The sequence below is a fragment of the Condylura cristata genome, unplaced genomic scaffold, assembly GCF_000260355.1.
Source record: "Condylura cristata isolate star-nosed mole 26May11 unplaced genomic scaffold, ConCri1.0 scaffold00013, whole genome shotgun sequence".
NCBI lineage: Eukaryota > Metazoa > Chordata > Mammalia > Eulipotyphla > Talpidae > Condylura > Condylura cristata.
In genome coordinates this window covers 55,247,044-55,269,956 of record NW_004567114.1, presented here as the reverse complement: position 1 = coordinate 55,269,956, position 22,913 = coordinate 55,247,044, and the positions used below count along the sequence as shown (strand labels likewise).

General features: G+C 41.9%; 1 protein-coding gene across 2 annotated transcripts in view; it reads right to left on the bottom strand.

The window, feature by feature from the left end:
- The window catches only part of STXBP6 (syntaxin binding protein 6 (amisyn)), a 150,760-nt gene that overhangs the window by 116,513 nt on the left and 11,334 nt on the right, over positions 1-22,913 (bottom strand). Inside the window, exon 1 of one of the 2 annotated variants that reach the window (XM_012724341.1) lies at positions 10,659-10,713. The exons of the other annotated variant lie outside the window; for it this stretch is intronic. The gene's annotated coding sequence lies outside the window, so the exon portion shown is untranslated. Of the gene's footprint in view, positions 1-10,658; positions 10,714-22,913 lie in introns of those variants that run through there. 2 annotated transcript variants of the gene reach the window in all.

Here is a 22,913-nt window from a genome sequence, read left to right as displayed (position 1 = left end):
AAAAAAAATTAAGAAAGGTTAGATTGACATATAAATGGGCCAGCAACACAGTAGTAATTGCATGACTGACTTTAGAAAATTGAATAAGCTTGGACATGCTGCCAAAGTATTCTATAATCTGCAAAACCCTCCTGCCCTCTCTCCTCCCAGAAATGAATTAGACAATCTCTGTCCCTCTCCTACATTAAGAGGGGAGAAGAACCGAACTGAAAAAACAACTTCCTGATTAGTTTCTGAAGTTACCTCACAGCACAAAGAAAGCAGCATTTCATCTCATCCTGGCCAGGACAGAGATCCCTGGGATGAGTTACCTAGAAACTGGCAAGGGTCAAGTGTTTCCTAAAGCTTAGAAGTAAAACATATAGGTAAGTAGGGCCATGGTAGAAATATTTATGCAGGGAGGGCTCAGGCATGTCTGCAAATATTTCAGTTCTGTGGCCTGCCAAGTTTTATTTCATTTTGGCATTTCGTTTTTTGTGTTTACATCTCTATTTCTACTTTTCTTCTATATATATAAACAAACAAGCAATTTTTTTCTTAATTTCTCACATATCTAACAAAATCCTGATTAAAAAAAAAAAAAAGGCAGGCTAAAGGAAGTAGAACAAAATGGGAACCATGAGAAATAGGACAAGAGGTGTGGGATGAACAGGCGAGAGTAAACATACTCCAGACTTGCTTCTCTAGAAGTCCTGGGGTTTGCAGCCTCGCTCTGCTAGTCAGGGGTACCTCGCCCCTGGGTGCGAAGGCCGGTCCTTAGTCCATCTCTGAGGCTTCGAACCTGGGCCAGTAACCCTTTCTGGAGTAGGGCAGGTTGGAGTTGAGGTTTCATGTAATTTGCTCCCCTGATTACTGAGAAGGACCCACAGGCTAAAGAACTCTATTAGTACACTACATCATTTTCAGTGCTTGTTAAGATGTATTGGTATAGGTGGAAAGTACATTTTTAAGTATGTAGAGCATAAATTAGGCTTTCAAAAAATGTCAATGCAGAGGCTAGTTATTTGCCAATTAGGAGAGAAGAAGCTGAATGGCTACACATAGTTGGTGAGGCTGAGGAATTCACCCCCCAGCTCTCCCTAACTTTAAGTCGTCACTCACCCTGATTCTGAGTGTGAGGTGAGTGACTGCAGAAGCAGCACTTTATTTATTTTAAAAATTATTTACTTATTTAATTTTTTTTTGCACAGGAGAATTTGGGTACAGGCTAAAGGTGTGGGGCAGGGGTGAGAGGATTCACCAGAGACAGAGGGGGGAGCATGCAGTAAAGGCAGATTTACTGAAATACACTGCTTAGGGCAACAGCAGGCAAGACAGGAGAGGCCTGTACAAGCAGCACTTTAAATAGTATCTGGAACAGAATGTGGGAGTACTCTAGGTTAGCTCCTATGCCTTTTTTTTTTTTTTTAAATAGTTTTCACTTGCTACTAGTCAAGGTTGGTGCCTTAATTTTGAAAACAAAGGGTGCAGTAGATGTAGTTTAGCATACTAGCCCAGGGAAAAGCTCCTATGCAGGATGCTGTAGCTGAAAAGTACTGGTGGAAGAAAATCTAAATGGATGAGTTTCTAGGTTTCTTGTCTTGCTGTGAGTGAGATACCTTCAGGGCATTGCCTGAAGCCTTAGGCACGACTGTGAACACAGAGCTGCTTCCTGGTGGGCTTCCACTCCCTGGACAACCTGCAGAGGACTGTTCTGCACCCCACCCGCACCCCCACCCTCACCCCCTCCCCGGCTTCCCGCCTCCTTCCCTTCAGTGTTAATTTTGGCTCTGGGTGGTGGAGGCTGTTTCCTCCGTGGCCTCTAGCTGTGTTGCCATCCTTCTGAAATTGTGTCGAGTGGAACAAGCAACAATATTTTTCATGTTATCTATAATTGCCAAAGGCAGAGTGCATTATATTCAAATCCTTAAAAACCCTAGGAGTGATATCACTCCGATCTTGATTTGCTGAGAAAGTTTTTCTAACTGTCATACTTTGCAACAACCTTTTCTCTTGAGACATCTTCAAAGAACAATCTGTTTTCTAAATCACTTCTGACATTGTCCCTTTTCCTGCTGTTTGCTGCAATGGATCTGTGGTTCCTCTTCATCCCAGGGATGGATTGCAGAAGCTTTCCTTTGGGTGATGTTAACAGAAATGTCAACAAAATATATATATAATGGGGCTTTTTTTTTTTTTTTTTAAATCTCTCTCTCACACACACACATCCCTCCTATTCAGTGAGTTGTGTTAACATTTAAAATGAACTATTCCCAAATCTTTATAATTGCAACTTTAACAAAAAGTTTCTTTTTCTCTAGTTCCAGAAAGCATTAATCAGCCTGGGGGCTTAATTCTCATTAATCTTAGTTTGCTGCACAGACAGCCTTTGAATTGCTGCCCAATGTTGTTACTTCTCTATGTAGACAAGTCCATGGAGTGAGGGGTGAAGAGAGCAGAGAGCTTGAGTATAGACGTGCCCTGAGATGCCCTGCCCACTGTGAAACAATCCTCCTGAATTCTTAATAACTAATCCTTTACTGAATTGTGCTATCTGGTTTCTTTAGATTTTTCTGAGGGAATCAAGCCCAATCTATACAAGCACACACCATTAACAACTGGAAAATTGTAAACTCTCTACAATTATGCAGAACAACAGGAGAACTCAGTCCCCAGCACTACCATGGAAGGAGGTGAAGAGGGGGTGAGAATAGGAAGACAGAGCAATTTCAGTTCACCCCCTCATTAATCTTGTCCCCTGTCAATGTTACTAAACAAAGCAGGCATTCTCAGGTTTGCCCTTCCCCAATTTTTGTTTTTATTTGCATCACAACCATATGCTCAGTTGTTCATTTACAATTTTAATAGTGTCTCTAGCTTATAAACTCATTATTTCTTTTCTTACTAGCTTATTAGTCTATTAACAACCTCACACTGTGAAAACAAATTAGAATTGAATATCCTACCCAGGTTTTGACACCATTTCCCGGCTTTTTAGCAATCACTTCAGATAGTGATAAGCCTATATATAGAAGCAAGAAACACATAGCTGAAATTATTTAGTATCTTGGTGATTAAAGCAAAAACACATAATCACCAACTCAGAGCCCCCAAGTCAGGCTTGCAGCTGTCATATCTGATCATTGCTTATTTTTGACTTAGCCATTCCAAAGGTCTGGAAGACCACGCACTCACAGTAAAACATTTCTAGCATTCTGGCACATAAGCATTAAGAAAAGCCAGTTTTTCTTGTCCTTTAAGTTTACTAAAAAACAAGTCACTCTCTTTGGTTGGAAATTTCCAATAAAACCCAATGAAGACAGTCGATCAAAAAAATAATGGGACATTCCACCAGGCCAAGGGTTGATAGAAGATATCGGGGAAAAGTTCGACAGAGTCAAAGGGAAGTCAATACTGCAGGTTTTCAAGCCTCGCGCTAAAACACCATCTAAGTGATGCTCGGACACAGAGCAGACAAGTGCCCAAAACCTACTCTTCACAAACCTGCTCTTCAACCAACCCCATGGATATACTGGCTAGCTGAAAAAAAATCTTTAGGTGTGTGGAAAATGCTTCTCTTTGCAAAGTCCTAGGCATTTTGGAAGATACTGTTCTAAAATCAAAGAGTAACCAGAAACCATTCAGTCTTCCAATTCCAGGAAGGCAGCGAGCGTGCAAGCAAACCCCTTCTTTCCAACTTCCCTCGCGTCTGCTAAGTCAAGCAAAAGGCCATGAACATCTTGTCTCCATGATTCTGACAACAGAGAACCCTGGTATGGCAAAGCATGATGTCTTCTAGTAGAGAACAGAGGCTTAGAGAGTAGTAGTTTGCATTCATGCTCTTAAAGGCATTCATGTTCACGTTGGCGATTGCGGAGAATTTTATTGTTAAACTTCAGAGGAAGCTAATAAACCATTTGTCTGGTTTCCCATTTAGATTTTTCAGTACTGGCAGAATACACCACACAGCAGAATTTCTTCAAATTAGATATTTATATCATTGACAAAACGTTACAGACTGTTCTAAGAGGCTTAAGTGGAGAAGTAATGCTCTCATAGGATGGGTGAGTGACCTCTTCTTCACCCTGGGCAACAGTGAACTGGGATGGCTCCTCTCAGGAAAATCTGTTCCACTTAGCTTTACTCCCTTTTTCTCTTTGTGATCCTTGCCCTTTGAAAAGCATAGTCCAGTAGAAAAGGTAGTGGTGTCAGGCCAAACTGATTTCCAGAGACTTAAATCATTGTAGCCTCTAATTACAAAGCAGTGATTCCTTACTCCACAAAAGAAAACATAAGATGTGGGCCTCCCTGGTGGCCTAGGGACTGAATCTCAATGCTATTACTGCTAACACCTGAGTTCAATCACTGGCCAGGGAACTGACACACAGGCACAGCAGACCTGTCCTATCTCGCCCACCCCCTCAACAGTGCATTTCAGTAGATCTGCCTGTTCTGCTCCCCACTCTGTCCCTGGTGAATCTTTCACTCTGCTGTACCTCTGGCCCACACCCCAGTTCTTCAGCACAAAATAAATAAAAATTAAAAATCTAAAACAAAACAAAAGGAAATAAAGCTTTGTCTTCTAGGTACAAGGCCAGGCTTTTTATAGGCACTTTAATGTGTACTGAGATAGTTTCTAACATAAGGTATAGTGACGGAACTGATGTTTGAGGACTAGAGAAGGACGGATTCAGTTCCAAAACTCTTATCTTCAGCACAAAGAAGAACTTAGTGGTCTGGTGATAGCTACAGAAAGAAAAAACTGCACCTCAGAACTGTGACCATGTATAGTCAGCATCCATGCTGAAATCAATGACAGGCAGTGACCCCATGAGTGAAATGCAAGTGCAGCCTGTGGTTAGGATGATGCCATCTCCCCCTTATCCAGAATCTATCACTGGCTGTGTTTCATTACTTCTCTGCTAGCTTGCCCCTAGGAGTCTCATTTTTGACCTTTCAGTAAAATAGGCTGACTGCAGACTGATAAAAACTATAGCTCTAATTTTATCTGGTGCATGTCAGAGACCTGTTGACCGCTTGTAAACCTTTTCTGAAATTAATCTTTTTCTCTGGTCCCACTCCTTCACCACTCCTCCTTACTTACTCCAACCCCAACAGACATTCAGACTAAGGAATCATACAGGGAGACTTGGCAAGGGCAGTCTAATATTAGGTCAACCAGAGAGATGAAAAAATGCAGCTATAAAATTTGACAACAGAGCCAGTTTTTTGTTTGCTTGTTTGTTTTGGTGTGGTCTTACCCATTAATTCAGCTCATAGTAATGAGCAATGATATTCTGCCAGACATTGGGCTACACAATATTTACAAAGTGGTACTAGCCTGAAAATCCTGCCATCTAGGAGAGAAGATGGATATTGTGAAAAGGGCCATGAGGGTGTGCAAGGACACTGTGGGTTACAGAGGGCGAGCCCCCAGCATTGGGGGCTCAGACAGGCATCTGAGAGAGACAACAGGTGAGGGGAAGTTGGAAGGACTCATCATGTTCAACAGGATGAATTAAAAGATGGAAGAACATGAAAGGTCATCAGATCAACAAAGGTGGCTGACACAGAAGTGAAGGTTGTGTCAGGTGGGGTCTGTGAGGGGGGGTGGCTAGTACTGAAGGAATTAGTAGAAGCCCGATCATTAAGGGCTTATAATTCTACGTAGAGGTTCAACTATCCTCCTGGAATCAACTAGCCATTTTGGAGTCACCGCTGGGTCCTTCATTGCCCAGCATTCTGGCCTGCTTCTCAGGGTGACGCTGGAGCCTCCACCTGGCACACTCCAGACCCAGTCCTTTGTGTCTGCCCTTTTCTGCCTCATTCCTGCCTTTTCTTTGGCTCCCTCCTCTGCTGCACAGAGGGCCATCCTGTGTACTTAGAGACCATCAATGCGAAAGCATCCGGAGACTAGAGCTTAGGCAACATTCCTCCAACTTCTGAGTCTCTGAGGGAGGGAGAGGAGCTGCAGGCCCACAGCCAACACCTGTCAGCACCTATATCTGCATGAATCCTCCTTGGCAAATCTGACTGCATGCTGCCTTTAATTCAATTCATCCTGTGTTTGAGAAACTTGACGTTGTTAAGAGATTAATTGCTGAGCTGAGGAGAGAATGTGAATTTGGTGTTGGGAATACAGTCAACTTGTAAAGAGCAATGCTTAAATGAAACCGTGGGATGGAATTTGACAGCATTCCTAAAAGAAAATGAAAGACAGTGAACAGAAGAAAAGCAGAAATGAACCCTTTTCAAGTAGGTCTGGAATCATTTGTGGTCATACCCATGAAGGCTTTGACATTAACAGTCAAAATGAGAGCAGAGACATTCAGGCAGTGGCAACTGAACCTCATTGTTATGGGAGAAACTAGAGCCCATTCTCAGAGCAGATGGATAGCCACGTGCATACTGCCAACAATTCCATCCAGAGGGGCAGAACAGAGCACCCAGTGGACACCAGCAGACTAGGTGGAGATGATTCACACATCAGAGGTGAAAGTGGGAAGGAGGAGGCAAAAATGTGAAGAAACCTCCCAGGGGCAGTGACAGTGATCTTCACTCCCCTGTGTCCCATAGCTTCAGGGAAGCCCAGGTGTCCTGTCTGGACAGTATTCAGAAAACCACCATCATGAGGCCTGGAGAGCATTCTTTCATGCTCCTCCCAGGATAGTGAATCTGCATGCTCTGACCACTAACTAGGTTTGTTCTCAGTACTCACTGAACACAGCCACCTTTAAGCTAAGGGCAGACAGTGAGTGTGAGACCTCCAGGAGAAGGGCAAGCCCACAACTCACAAACAGGCATCTGCTCGAGAGAATGGAAGCATTTGTGCCTTTTGCCCTATTCCAAATTCCACACCTCAGTAGCCAACTGTTCCAGTGGAGATAGTGCTTGCTAGGAACCAGAAGCACCATCCAGACCTTCTTGTAGTCACTGAAAAGCTTGTGAATCAGAATCAGTTCTTCAAGATGAAATCCCTTACATATGTATGTGGGGGCCTCCGTGGTGATGCAGGGGTTAAAGACACAGAATATCAAGTTATCAGCAGCACAAGTTCGATCCCCAGTCAGGAAGGTGACCTGTGCACATGGCGCAGCAGACCTCTCCTGTCTTGCCTGCTGTTCTACTCAAGTGTATTTCAGTACATCTGCCTGTTCTGCTTCCCACTCTGTGTCTGGTGAACCCTCTCATCCCCTGCACCTCTGGCCTTTACCCCAGTTATTGTATGCATAAATAAATAAATCTTTAAAAAAAACCCAAACATGTATGTTTTGGGGATGACAGGACTACTCACTTTTCCCATATCCATTCTCTTCCTTTTAAGAACCCTGCTTTTGGTGGAGGAGGGTGGCTGTGTGTTTATTTCAGTCCAGTCTGGGGTGGGGGTGGGGTGGGGAATAGGCAGGATGTGATTGCATTTTGGCCAATGAGAAACACTTGGGAGAAGCTTGGGCTTTTGGGAGAACCCACTGAAAGCTGGCCAGCCCTTTGGGTCCTCTGCTTTGCCCCGCCTTCCTTCTGGAAAAGCAGGTGTGGCCCTGCAGGTGGCCCTCACCTCTCATGCCCACTAGTCACCAGAGACAAGCCAGAAGGGAGCACAGAAGCACGACTGGGTGTTGAGCCTGGATCCCACATGGAAAACTTCATTCCCGACTTACCCAAGTCACTGGTTATTCAGGTTTTTCATTATGTGCAACTGAACAGAATCCTAGCTTATAAATGACTCACCCTAAATGTCCCATCAGCATCACAGCCTTACATTTTTACACATTTCAGTTTTATGTGCCTTATGATATTCAGCAATTAAATTCTGAATTCTCTGTGAAAAAGGTAAACCCCGTGAACACTGCCAGGTTTAGTTCTGAGGTAAAGAAGGACATTTGAAACTTAATTGGCTGTGGGTAATAAAAACTGGTTTTTCTTCAGTACTGAGCTGAATATATTTGATAAAATGTACTGCTGTGTAATTGGATTATAACATTTAGAAAGGAATAAAAATTGGTTTCACTGGTTAGAATAATGTCTATATCATGACCTTAACTAAATCATTAAACACTTAATAACAGGCACTCTGGCTTTGACTCTCAAGTACCAAAGAATTGGAATGAATACATATTTTTCTTATTTAAAAAGGGTAACTTGGAGATTGAAAAAGTTACTTATTCATGCAGTCATTGAAATTCATCTGTTGCTTTTTTTATATTCAGCAACATAAATTTCTTAAATGCTTCCTATTTCTCACCCCCAAAAAATCTGAAGCAGAGATGAAGTGTGTGTGTTTGTTTTTAGGCTATTTTTTCCCCCCTTCCTTTCTCCATCTTTCTTTCATCAGTCAGAATGTAGCTTCCTCTTCAAGAAGTATGTCCATTCACGGAACTCATGAGTGAAAGCAGCGTGACAACTCATTTTTTTCACATCTGAAGATAAAAATGAACCTGAGGAACCCTCTGGGGTGCTGCCATCATCAGAAGGGCTTGTCATGCCCTCAACCCGGGGCACATGGACCTTGGAGAGCAGCAACCATCACGACCCCTTCCGACTGGGTGTGGCGGTCTCAGCTCTCAGGCAGATGTTGGTCAACACTGCTGCTGTCATTTTGCTTTAAAAAGCCTCTAAGGAAAGAGCTTAAATTTACTTTTAAGCACACAGTGGTGGCCTAGCCCTCAAGGGTCAGCCAGGCACACGTGTAGGGAGTACGTGGGGGGAGCAGCAGGAGCCTCTTGTTTCCCCCACTGAAACTCTGAGGGTGCCTTTTGTCATGTTCGGGTCAAACTGAAGATGCTGGAACTAGGACCGGCTTTGGGATGTTGTTCAGCATGCTGGGTTGACCAAGTTAAGTTGTTAAAGAATTTGAAACCAGAATTTTCAATCCAGCTTCTGATCACTACACTGGATTATGAATACCTGGAGCATGAAAGGCAGACATTACAGTCCTGTCCGAGTTTTTCTATCTTTACTCTCCTCTTATTACTGAACCTCCTTTTTTGTTTCCCAAACTCTCCTCTCATCAAAAGCTATGTTCCTCTTCCCCTCCCCCCATCTCAATCTTCTTTGTGGTTCTTTTGATCATTTTTGTCTCTTTCACTTTCTCCTTCTCCATCATGTCCTGCTAGGACAGCTCCTGTGTTGCTTTATGGGGCATATTAGGAAGGCTGATGGGCCCTTCTGTAGGTCAGGGAGCTCGTGCAGGGTATGTTGAGAGAGCAGAACTGGAATCCAAGAAGTCTGGGTCAGCCTTAATTCTACCACAAGCCCATTGTCTGCTGTTGGAGAAGATCCCTCTCCTGGGGCTCCCTCTCACCCCGGCAACATGTGGGCAATGACTGAGTAGCTTGCTAAGGTCTAAAAGATATTGCTTCTCTGGGGGTTCACAGTTTACTGGGTCCATGACTAATTATCAAATTTGAGTGCTTGTAAGACCCAACTAGGCATATGTGCTTTAGTGAGCAGATTCCAGGTTCATTCTGCCACAGATCTCAGAATGGCACTGGCATACTTCCTTTCACCACACATAGGCCTGAACTGGTGGTAAGCCTTTAGCTGACTCTTGACATTACCCCACAGAGAAAAATGTCATATTTTCATTGTTCCTAAGTCCATAAACAGCTGACTGTTTCTTATGCTGCAGAACAATTAGAAGTTTTAAAATAAGAAGAATCGGGTTGCTACTTACTAAACAGAGTGTGGACTATGTTCCATACTCAGTAATACACTTATTGTGTATTACAAACATACACCAGTTCACTCAGCCACCTCCAAAGCAGCATCACAAGATACATTATTTGAGACAAATTGAGACTCTGTGGGACCAAACTGGTTTGAGCAAGAAGCTATGGGGTTGCTCACAGCTTACTACAGGGAACATAGGGGGAGTGGTGGTAGCAAAAAGGGACTGGGAAGCATGACATGGGTGACAGAGACAGTGATGGAAAAGTAAATGAGAAATCCAGACTATTTCCAACAGGATGCCAAGAGGCCTGCTGTGCACATTTTCAAGAAGGACATACAAAAATCAACTGTCAACAAGAAAGTCATTGCCAGCTATGGTGGGAAGAAGCCAGGAGTGGGAGGAAGAATATCACTCAGGCACCAGCAACACAAAACAGAGGTGTTTCCACAAACAAGACTTCCATTCTTAGAACATTCTTTGTATAGGGGAGGAAACAGACCAAAGCTAGAGATCTGTGGCAGCGTGATAGTAAGTAGGCAGCAACTGGAAAAGGAGGTGTAACATGATAGCTGAAGTTTAACCATCAAAAGAAGTCCAAATCTGCACACTGCCCAATTACAGGATGGAATCGCCACCTCCAGACAAGCTCCGTGAAATGAACATCCTCTTCCCACATGCCGTTTCCCAAGATGGACTTTGGATCCAAAGGGTCCACATTTACAAGGACCCTCTTGTTATAGATCAGCTTTCTCCACAAACTGATTTCTGCCATCAAAAAGATCACACATATTTCACTAATGACCAACAGCTTCTTAGGTCAGAACAGTCTGCCATCTGAAAACAAACATAAACATGGAAAAGCCAGTCTCCACGCACAGTATCCTTGCACTAAGAGCACAGAGTCCTTATTCTAGAGACAGCAGTACAAAGTGCTGCATGTCTGAATGTGGGAGAACAGGTATCAGAACCCATTTCTGGAGAAAGCAAAAAAGCTGGAAAATGAACTCACACTTTGAAGTAGCCCTCAAATTCAGGGAGATCCCTGTTCCAACCCACCATGAGGCAGGGCTTGGCTGAGTCATCTACATAACGGCAATGCCCTCATCTGGGCCATCACTTCTGGGACTCGGAAGTGGTGTGGATCAACGCCAAGTTTTATGACTAGAGCGATTGTTATTATAGACTCTCTGAAGGGAAACTAATGACTCTGTAAAGCCTGGACTTTATGTCCTTTCAAGAAACTTAGCACCCACCTGTCAAAGACAGGGTCTGGGTGCTTTATATGAAGAATCCCTGGGATGTGAGTTCAGTCAGTCACAGACTCTGTGACCAGCCCTGAGAGGGAGCACCTGCCCTTACTTTCATGAGGCTGATTGTCTGAACTCGAGAACTCCCTGAACTAGAAGGACCAAATGAGCACTTACCACAGCACTGAGACAGCATCTTCAGTGCTTTTGAATCCACCAGTTTTTCTTCAGTTGGCCACTCCTAGATTAACTAGAGACCCGTTAGGTCTTAACCAGATTTCAAAAAATAATAGTGTAATGAAATACAATGCTATTGATTTTGTCACACCTAATAATACAGAGCTAATGTGATTGGTTAATTGTTAAAAAAAAAAAAAGACAGAAAATCTAAATACTGAAGGAGAAACCCATTCCAGAAACTTATTCTCCAGAGAGAATAAGATCCAGTAGGCATCTGAAATGTTTCCTAACTTTGTCCTAATACTACAGTCACATCTTGATGATGTCAGTGGGGAGGGGGTGAACAAGGAGCAATTAGAAAGAGCCATCACAAAGTATGGACATGAATACATTTGAATTAGGACTACATTCAACAGAAAGAGCATAGAGTAAATATGATTAGAAGAAACATGTTTTAGCTACAGGTAAAAGCTGGTTACAACTCACCACACAATGCCATTATTTTGAGATCTAATAGCTTTTATTTAAAGACACTAACACAAGTTTAAATTGCAGGGACCAGGAGGTAAGTTTTTCTTTAAACCTAGTAGTGGTTATTTTTTCTCAAGCATCAAGTTTCCTTTAATCTTCATAGTTTCAGAGAAATTTGTAAGCAAAAGATAATTCCACAGATTAGTAACAGGCAACTAAAGAAAGGAAAACTGGGTACTTGGGTTAAGTGAAAAGACTTGAAAAGACCTAGTTACCTTAACTGAAGGAACTATGGCAAATTACTCTCTGTTTTTATCACATTGAGAAACACACTGGAAAAGTTTCCATAAAGTTGCTTTATAATGTGAAATGTTTGCAGATGTAGAATTAGAAAGTGTCTTTAATCTAACTGAAACCCATTTCCTTAAGATTTAAGATTTTAGATCTTAGAATCTAAGAGGAAGAAGCAAAACACTGTAGTATACATTCTAGGATTCTGTTTCAAAGAAATTTATAAATAGACAAATCTACACTGTGATGTTAGAAATCCTAGGACATTGTCCTGGGAGAGGGAGGTATTGATAAGAGGGACACAGGTTGCTTCAGAGGAGCTGGTGTTTGGTTTCTTGATCTGGTACTCGTTACATAGAAGTGTTCTCTTTGTGAAAAAAGTACTGACATGTCCTACTTACAATATGTGTACTTTTCTGTATATAAATATAAATTCAAGAAATCAAGAGGCTAACAATCAATTGTACTGTGAAAGCTTTATCTGGATTTTAGTTTGAATTGTACATATGCATTTATGTATACTGGTTAAAGATGAAAACTAGATTTCTGGTGGTGAACTTAATGTAGCACCTTGATTTATAATATTATAAATCAATGTTACTTCAAGAAAAAATTTAAAGAAATATGTCATTTTTTACAGTTCATACAAAGTTTATGTTAATTATTATATATATGAGAATATATTTTTTATGTATATCTGGCCCTATGGATAAGGCAAGTAAGGAAGGTTAGATACTGGCTAATATCATATAACTGATGATATTAATGAGTTTGCTATGATAATGGTATTTTGATTGTGCCTCTCAAAGCCTCTTTTAAGTATAAACAGAAAATTTCAAAAAAATGAAATAAGATGGTTTACATAAAAATGATTCAGTTAGAGAAGGTAGACCAGAAATAACTGCCATATGACTGGCCAGGAAAGTTACCTGGTGAACTGGACAATGGTTTTATGGTGACTCATTATACTAGTCTCTCCACTGTTGCACATTTATTAATTTGTTAAAACATTTTTTAAATAGTAAAACTTAATTAGTAAACTTAGAAAATATTGTTATGACAGATAATAAGCTAATTTCAAGCTTGTCAACTTAGAGGCCCATTTCAGTAAGTGGATGTGGGAAAAACATGTCAACATAAACACAGCTGTCATCTATTAAATCACCTGTCACTAGCATGGCCTTTACCTACACTTTTTCTAAACTTCCAAAGTTCATTCTTAATGTTTTTTTCCAACCAAAAGCAAATCTGAATGGTGTTAATCCAAAATTTCATCATCTATTTCCTTTTTGAGTTATGTTATCAACAAATATCATCAAGCAAGAAATATCAGGAAAGATATAACCCAAGAGAATTTCAATTCAGGGGAGGAAACCACGTCACAAAGCTTCTGAGAGCAAAAAGCCAGTCCCAAACTATTTTATTTGTACATATATTTGTGAGCATTTATAAAATGTTCAATATACAGGGCCCTCCCTGGTGGTGCAGGGGTTAAAGTCTCAGCACTATCAAGCTATAGTCAGCCACTGTGGCATGAGTTCAATTCCCAGCCAGGAAACTGACCCACATGGCCCAGTAGACCTCTCCTGTCTCACCCACTGCTCCCCTCAGCAGTATCTTTCAACAGATCTGCCTGTTCTGCTCCCCACTCTTTCTCTGGTGAATCTTCTCATCCCCTACACCTCTGGCCTACACCCCAGTTCTTGTATGCATAAATAAAAATGTTCAATATATAAAATTTCCTGCTTACACATCTATTGATTTTCTGGCAGGTAGCTTGTAGCTCTCATAGAATTACTTGGATCTAAAGGAATGTGCATTATCTAAACATGTAACAGTCTATAATCTTGAGTTTTGATAATATAAAGTGCTAGAGGGCTATGGTCTGTGGCTAACACAACTACCACAAACTAGATAGCTGAAAACAACATGAACTGATTCTCTCAGTTCTAGAGGTCAAAAGTCCAAAATCAAGACATCAGCAGTCCCTGCTCTCACTGGAAGCTGTAGGGAAAATTCTGTTCCTTATCTCTTCTAGTTTCTGATGGCTGCCATCATTCCTTGTCTTGTGGCTTCATCATGAATATCTCTGTCTTCATTTTCATGTTAACTTCATGTGTCTGATCTCCCTTGGGTGATCTTATCCAGACACATGGGATGGTATTTATGGCTCACCAGGATAACCTAGAGTAGACTCCTCTCAAAATGCTTAATGTAATTACATCTGCAAAGGCCCTTTTTCACAGGTTGCAGGCAAGAGGGTGTGGACATATTTTGGAAGCCATTACCGGGTTACCTCAATGTCTTTCATTACTGTTGTCTGCTGTGCTGCATTCACACCGGCATTCTTTCTGTGGCTCAGGTTGGCTGGTTCTCTTCAGCCACATCCACAGGGAGCAACGAGAGTTTGACTGCAGGCCCCTGGCATACACTTCCCAATATGTCTTCCCTGTTAATCCCACCTCTTCCCATCACCCCAGTAGTCTTTTTTAGCTGTAATATGCCAGTTTATCTCTCACTTCCTACTAAAGGTGCCAAGTTCTTCTGCTTTATGTTCTCCTTCACAGATCAACCTAGTGTTTTACAGCTGATTATGTAACTTATGGCTTTCTCTCCCTTGTAAATGCCATAAAAATAACTCATATATGACATTTACTTTTATCCACTGTAAGATCTCAAAAAATATTTATTGAATACATAAAAAAACTAACTGAAGCTACACAAGGCTTAGAATTGCTGGCGAATGGCAGAGGCCAGCATCTGCTTCAAAATGGATATAGAAAAAGCCAGTAACATGAAGATACGCAGTGTGCAGTGAGTATTGATTCTGGTCTTTGAGTGAGGTGGGGGTGCAGTGGACAGGGCTGGAAGGACAGAGGGTGCTCTCAGGAGGGACTGAGGATCCTTGCAGGGGTTGCCAACTCCTAAGAAGAAAGGAGTCAGAGTAACTGGCTCCTACTAGCTCTGACACGCAAGTAAAGAGTGACCAGACTTGGCCAGAGAGTTACACAGCTCCTTAACTAAGGAAATAACGGGAAATACTGTGATTTCAAACCCTGATTGCTTTCTAAGGAGTGTAGGCCCTAATGACTAAAGCTGATTTCTTGATTTCTGTGTTAAAGTGACTTTGAGTAAGCAAGATGGGGTGGTGTGTAGGGTGGGTAGCAGCTGAGAGATCCTGCATGACGGGGGGAGGGCAGAGAGCAGGCTGAGGGGGAAGAGGATTGCCTGAGAGTCTTACATGCTTAAGAGCAAGAGGACTCCAGAGAAATGTGTCTGGAGGCAGTGCAGACAGGGCTCTGGGGACCAGAGTGTCCTACTAGTTGCTGTGATGTGACATAAACACTCTCTCCCATCTCTCAGCAGAAGCCACTGTCTACACTGACAAGTCATGCCTTTTGGATCAGTGAATGCTGGGAGTGGAAGCCTGAGGCAGCATGGGATCTGCATATGAGCTGAGACTCGTGTGACCAGACACGGGATCAGTACATGCAGGAGCTAGATGAGAGGTCAGGCGAGGTCTGGGTCCTACTCTAACACACGGGAGGACATGGGTCTTTGTTCCCTTCAACATAGGTTGCTCTGAAGCTGGGCAATGGTGATGGATGAAGCAGGCAATTAAAAGAGCATGACTGCCTGCTGGACCTGCAAGCTGCTCCCAGCCAGCCAAGGCTTCTCACCCCTGCCTTTGCATGCCTATTCCTCTACGCTGACCTAAGGACACAGCCCTGAGGAGGGGTGTGACAGCCTGTGGTGTGCTGCTGAGGCGATCTGGAGTTTCAGCCTCTATAAAACTTGGAGATTTGGGGGCAGGGTATGTGTGTAAAACCAATCCTCTGTGGCCCCCTAAGCCACAGTCTCTAAGTAAGTTCCCCTCCATTGAAATGCCACCTTGTGATGTGATGGGATCTGCTAGCCTCTCCAGTCTCTCTGGCCCTCTGGTTTCAGATTATACCCGGGAGGCACCTGTGTTGTATCTCAGGCCATTCTCAGCAATGTGGACAGAGCTGGAAGGACTTACAGTAAGCGAATAGAGTCAGCAGGAGAAAGACAAATACTGGATGGTGTCACATGTAAGTGAAATATAGAAGAACCAAACAAAGAGTCAGATAAAGACAAACTTTAAAACCAACCCTTGAAAGCTGACCATAACATGGAGGCATCATCCAGAGGGGCAGGGCAGGAGGGATGTGACCAGGAGGGGGAGGGTGCACAAGGCGCTGACTATGCTGGAGGACAATGGGTGCTTTGGTGAAGGAAGAGCAAGGTGACCACACCTGAGGGGGATCCTAGCAAGAACACTAGCACAGGTGCAGAACAATAGTACTTCAATAAAATCAATCAATAAAAAATTATAAATTATCAACAGCAGCCTAGGCCCTGGCTGCCTCCTTTGTGGATAACATGGATGGGAACAGCCACTCTGGGCATCGCTGCAGGCTGGGCTGGTCGCATGGACCTCTCACCGCCAGTGACGTGAGCAGCAACCCAATCCATGTGGCAAAGTGAGGTGGCATCACAGCCCCCAGTGGAACCAACCAGTAGACAGATGATGACCAGTCAGCAGCTGGGATGACCAGTGCAGCTCTGCTCGCCCAGGGTATCTTAGTACGCAGGAGGTTCAAGGGTGAGGCTCTGCTTCCCTCAGCAAGTTCTTCTGCAGAGAGACCAATGCCAGGGATCTAACCCAACAGGGCAGGCAATTAGGGGATGATGACCTCCCGGGAGCAGCAACTTCCATTCAACAGCATGGACTAGGTGCTAGGAAACATGTCAGGTGCCTCACATTTCTCACCTGTAATCTTCATAACTACAGCAAACACTCAGCTTTAGAATTGAGGAAACCAAGGAACTGAGAGGGGAAGCAGCTTGTTCAACATCACAGGCCTGGTATCAGAGGCATATTCAAGCTCTCAAGTCTGCTTGATTGCAAAGCCCAAGTCTCTCTCTCCACTACCTCATACAGCTACAGGCTACTAGATGTTTATGCATATCTAAACACACAGGAGAATTTAATTTCCGGCTGGTAACCAATTGAGTAACTGAACACGAAGAAAACATCGCCTACTAGTATTTGGTCATATGAGTCAATGGAATTTTCAAAAAATCACTGCATTTTTTAATGTACTTAAGTTACACAGAAAAAACCAAGGTCTCAGTAAGGATTCAGGAGCAGGTTACAGAGGCTGGGGGTGGGGGAAGGAGAGCCAGGCCTTCAGGACACAGTTGAAACACTCCAGACTAGGTTCTCAGGTACACACTAATTTAGCTTCTAAAGCTTTTAATGGTAGAAGAAAAGCCAAATAAATGGCATTAGCTTGCACAAAAATGAAAGTGGGAAAAATAAAGTGCTTAATTAGAAATTGGCTTTCTGAAATTTCTTTTATAGCCTTACAGCGTCTTATCCAAGTACAAGAATACAGCCTGTGAGAGCCTGGGCACAGAGCTTGAGCCACTCCGGGATAGACTTGTGAAAGCTGCCTGCGGCCTACTGGGGTTTAGGCTTCCCCCAGACAAAGACCTCTGAAGAAGAAGGAAATAAAAATGGATGGCTCATCAGCTTAAAAACAAACAAAACCTCACACTGACCGGCTAGGCAAGTACTTGAGGGCTTTGTTTTTGTCTGAGAGAGGACAGTGACTTGTATTGTGTTTGAGTTGGATTCTGCCTGCATCATTCATTACATTATTTTTTAGATTAGAATTTTATCCTATGTTTATTAAGTTCAGCTTGCCGTACACTCCAGGTCTCAGTGTGTAGCTGTTCACGGCCATCCCCACCTGGCAGAGGCTGAGGAGGTGTGTTCCCTCCTCAGATGAAGACTCTCAAATGTCAGCAGAGGAGGCCAAGTAATGTGTACTAGGCCTTCCCTGTATTCTGGGCCAAGCAAGGCAACTCAGGCACATGCTCTTATAAACCTCTATATCCTCACTATAGTCCTCCAACTAGATACTTTAATCACCATTATATCAGCGGCAACTGAAGCTGAGAAAAGACAAGTGATCCTGGGTTCACAGGACCTCTTATGAGTAGAATCAAGATTCAAATGTTTTCTGCCTCCAAAGCCTTTGCCCTCCTGCCAAGTTACTTCGGATTAGTTACCTTCATCCTGGACATGGTAGGAAACCAGATGTTGCACATGGAGCTATCACTGGATTGCCCTTTACTGTGCTCTAGTTCTGTGTGTTACTTCAGGTGGGCCACAAGACAGCCGCGTAGCAGAAGGGCAGTCTCTCATAAATAAGGCACACCTGATTTGTTGACAAGGCGCACTCTCACCTTTCCAATGCCCACTGGGTATTTAGGAAAGTGATACTTGACAGGATATCTCTCATAAAGAAAAATTTGAAAGTAAGTTCTAATTAGATTCAGTGTGGTTGACCTAAAATTAGAGTAATCCAACTCACAAGTCTAAGTAAACTTTTGCGTTTCAAATCTCATTCTTAACTCTGTGCACACCAGTGTATTTATGATACTAACTACACTACAATGCCAAGTACTGTATCCTCACAAGACTTTGAGTATCACCATCGTGTTCGTACCTCAAGGCAAAAGAATGACACTGGTCACAGAGAAATTTAAACTTATTAGCAAAACCCTCTCTGTCTGTGACCTGTAAGGTATTTCCAGCCCAGACTCAAAAAATTCATCTCATGGAGAGGAAGATTCTTTTCTTCCACTGACCTGAACATTCACATAGCTATACTATAGCTCAAAATAAAATTAGATTTTGGAAGGAAGCAAGTTTGAAATATTATGTAGAAAAATCTTGGCAACAAGCTCCCTATCATATCACAGTCGAAAGCCTGAAAATTTTATCTGAAGCTGGCTAACAGTGGCACTAAAAAAGCACCCCCACACCGTTTTTGGAAACTGAAGAAAGCATTTCAAATCCTAAGTGCTGGTGGTGAGCAAGTCCATTTATGAAAAAGCACAACACAAATATCCTCAGTATCAAGCTGCATTTTTTTTTTGTGATACTTTCTGTTAAAACAGCAAAACAAATGATAGCCCAGTTAAATAAAATCAAAGTCTATTTTGCAGTCATCCTCCCAAATTCAAGGTAAAAACTGTCACCATACAAAGAGGTTCCAACCAAGAGTCCTACAGCATCAACACTGAAGAAATGGATGCTTCCATCAGATCATAAGGAAGTCATTTGTATGAGGGAATACTGAACAAGCCCACTGTGGACACAGATCATAAGGAAGTCATTTGTATGAGGGAATACTGAGCAAGCACACTGTGGTCACAGTGTGTGGATCAACCCTAGATATAGGCAAGTGACAAGGTACAAAGAGGTGATAACTGTGGTCAGTAGATGGTTCACAGGGTTACCACTTACATCACCAGCTTCAAAGGGGATAACAGCCTGCACAAACGCAAATGCTAAATGCCCTCAGGAAAGGTGATCTTTACAGGTTCTGGCAAACTAAGGTATTTTTCTACTAACATCTCAGATCACTTTGAGAATTTTGTTTTTCATGGTGTTGATGAGGGAAGAGGAGATGTGGTTTCAGAGGGAGAATGATGACCAACCCTGAGGCTTTGCAAAAAGAGGCTCCGGAAGCAAAGGATGCAGATCAGCCCCACGACATGAGAGCCATGCATTCTGGGAAATGCTTTGGCTGGTGAGTCTGTCATTCTGGGAGCATCACATAGTGTTGCTGCACAGAGCCAGGTGGCCTAACCTACCAACCCTCAGCTCTCGAGCATGGTCCACGGTCATATATGTGGTCTGACGCTGTCTGAAGCATCACTGAGTGATGCATGACTGATTGTACCTATGTGAGGTGAGGAGCAATATTGAAAAGGAGAGTGGAGGGGTAACAAAGGTCCCTGAAATACTTGTGGGCAGAAAAATCAAAATCCAATCTCAGGCTACATTGACATGTTTTCCGAAAACAAAAGGGCAATTTTTTTTAAAGATTTATTTATTTGTGCATACAGAACTGGGGTACAGGCCAGAGGCTCGGGGCGGATAGCTCCGCATTCCAGGGAATAAAAAGTAAATGTATGTGATGTATGTTTATCTTCACGTAAGGCACATTTGAGTCACTGACACGTTATAGACCTAGTATTTGAACTGTAGTTCAAAATATTCTTTATATCTGGGGACTGTAATAAATAAATAGAATAATAAATCAAAAAAATTGAACAAGTAGACAAAACAACAGTAAGGATCTAGGAAATACAATCAACTAATTGACTAATTACACAATTAGTCAATTGACTATCAACTAACTTGGCTTAAAACAAATCTCAACAAATTTTAAATAACTGAAATTATACAAGGTATATTCTGATCACAAAAGAAAAAAATAGAAACAAATCACAGAAAGAAATCTGAAACACCTTCAAATGTCTGGAAATTAAAAAGAAACCAAAATATTTCTTGCCTAAAGAGAGCTGACAAAACTATGCCACAGTAAACCGTCAATAGAGCTATTCCATATGAAAACTGACAACTGAAAAAAATGATCATGAACAAAACAAGGAAGGCACTAGTCAAACAAATTTGCTCATATGGGAACCAAGGGCTTTGCTATATCAGCAAAGAATGAGGCTCCCCGGATGAATCAATAAATGTCAGGTCCAGAAAGAAATGTGGCTCTCCCTTTTTCTAAACAATGCAAAAGGCAAAGAAACTTCAGAACTAAATAAATCAGGCTCAACCTGATGATAGTGTACTAAAAGCAAAGCCACAGATGTTTACATCCAATCCAGATGAAACCTAATATTAGAACTGAAACAAATAACTGTCTCAGCCAGATTTCAGGTTCCAAAAGGAGAGCCATCATTTGCAACTCCCAAGTGCTAAGGACTTGTGACAGGCCTCTTGCCTGAGTTAGGACACTTAGTTCACAGAGCAGCTGGCTTTCCAGAAAGTCATGGAATCACCCACGGGTGGGTGAGGTGCTGGGTCTGAAGCTAATCCCAAAGGGTTCTATATGCTCACTGTCTTGAGCATATACCTACCTTTAAAAGCCAGGGATTATACACACATTAGTCCAATGGCCAGAACTGCTATTACTGTAACAAAGGCGACCCTCCAGTATCCTGGGGTTCCCCAGATATCTAGCTGGGAACCTCCAAACATGTTGACAATGCATCCCCTCAATAAAAATTGCAGGAGTATTAACTGTCAGTAAATGCATGTTTGTAATTATATACTTGGATGACTACCCTGAATTATTATGGTGATTATCAAATATATATGAAATGTATAAAATAGTAAATAATTATATTGAAATAAAAACTAGTATTTTCTTCTCATAGCCCAATGGGTCAGATGGTAATCAACATTTAGAGACCATGGCATTTCGGCCTTTCTTTCTGTTTCAAAACACTCATATCGAGTGCTCTCTCCTTATGGATCCCTGAATCCAGGTAGAAGTAACAGAGAAATGAGAAAAGCCTACATACTTGGATGTTACAGCCGAATACAGGCCTCGTTTATTGCAATAAGCCCTAAAAGAGACATAAACATACCCTCGGCTGGCAGCTGCTACGTCTTCCCAGGAAGGAGTGGTACAAATAGCTCCTGTATATAGGTGTGAAAAGGAAATGTGCAGAGATCAATAATTTCCAGGTTCAGTTTAGTCACTGCGCCCATCTCTTCCTCATCTGATCTGCTACAACCAGAGACCACCCACCCCCCCCAAGATAAAAAACTGAACTGAAGATATTATCTGAGGATAATATCTTCCTTCTTTTGCCTGATTATAGCGGTTATGTGCCATTGGACAAACCATCCAACCCCTCTGGGCCTCATTTTTCCTCTAAGTTTGAGAATTTCCTAAGTTTGAGAGTTTCCTATTAAGTTTGAGAATGACTATTTTGTAGATATAAAAGTCTGAACTTCTAGAAGAAGATTCCTAAGAAGTTAATTTGGTTCACCTTGCTTGCTCCATAGGTTCAAATGTGGGATCTGATATGTCACATGTGAGTCTTAACTAAATGCACTGACCTAGAAAAAAGTGGCATGTCTGTGTTTGATTGATATTTACCCTTCCTCAACCCTCACCTAACAACAATACAATAGGAGCAGTCTAATGAATCGTAAGTGAACCATGGCAAAAAGATGAGGTAAAGCATAGACTCTTTTAAGAAACATTAGGGCTGACTATAGGTAAGGTATACTTCCTTTCTCTTTTTCTCTGAAAACATACACACACAAACATATACACACTGCTCATGTACACCTGCAAATGTATGTGGACATGCAGAAGTACCCTAACTCCACAGAGAACAGCATAAGATGTACCTTAAAGACAACAAAGCTAAATATCCTAGAGATTGGCCCAGTTGTTATGCACACAACGCACAAAATGATATTTTAAAAGTTCTGGCAAACATAGATTTTGAAATAAGCTCAGTTTGCTTATTCTGCCGTGTGTCCATGGCAGAGGACACAGCCCTAAGGTTCTGCTCCACTCAACACCCATCAGCAGTGTAGATGTATCTTCTAGCAAAATTATCTATCTGTATATGCCTCCACTTCCTCATCTGTAAGATAGATATTGAGTAAGACCAATTTCAAGTTCCTCATTTTTCACCGTGGAAACTGAAGAAGTAAAATATCCTGTAACGGACAAATAGTGAAATACTCTATGGTATTGCCAGTAAAGAAGCCATTAAAATTATATAAAGAGTATTATATACTCTTTAAAAAGAGTATATAATACATTAGAAATTTCATTACCATGTTATGTGAATAAAGAGGATGAAATTATATGTAGATTATTATAAAAGGAGGGGGGTAATTAAAAAAAAAGCCTAAAAAGTCCACATCATAATTTTTTACATAATTTTCCTCATTGGTATTTTCTTTTTATGTGAGGCATTTTCTACATTTTTTATAAAGAATATGTAAACAAATGGAATCAAATAGAAAACCCAGAAATAAACCCACATAATTATGGACAACTAGTCTTTGACAAAGGAGCAGAGAATATGCAATAGAACAAGGACAGTTTGTTCAATAAATGGTGCTGGGAGAACTGGACTGTTACTTGCAAAAGAATGAAGCTAAACTACCTCACCATCCACAAAACCAACTCTAAATGGATAAA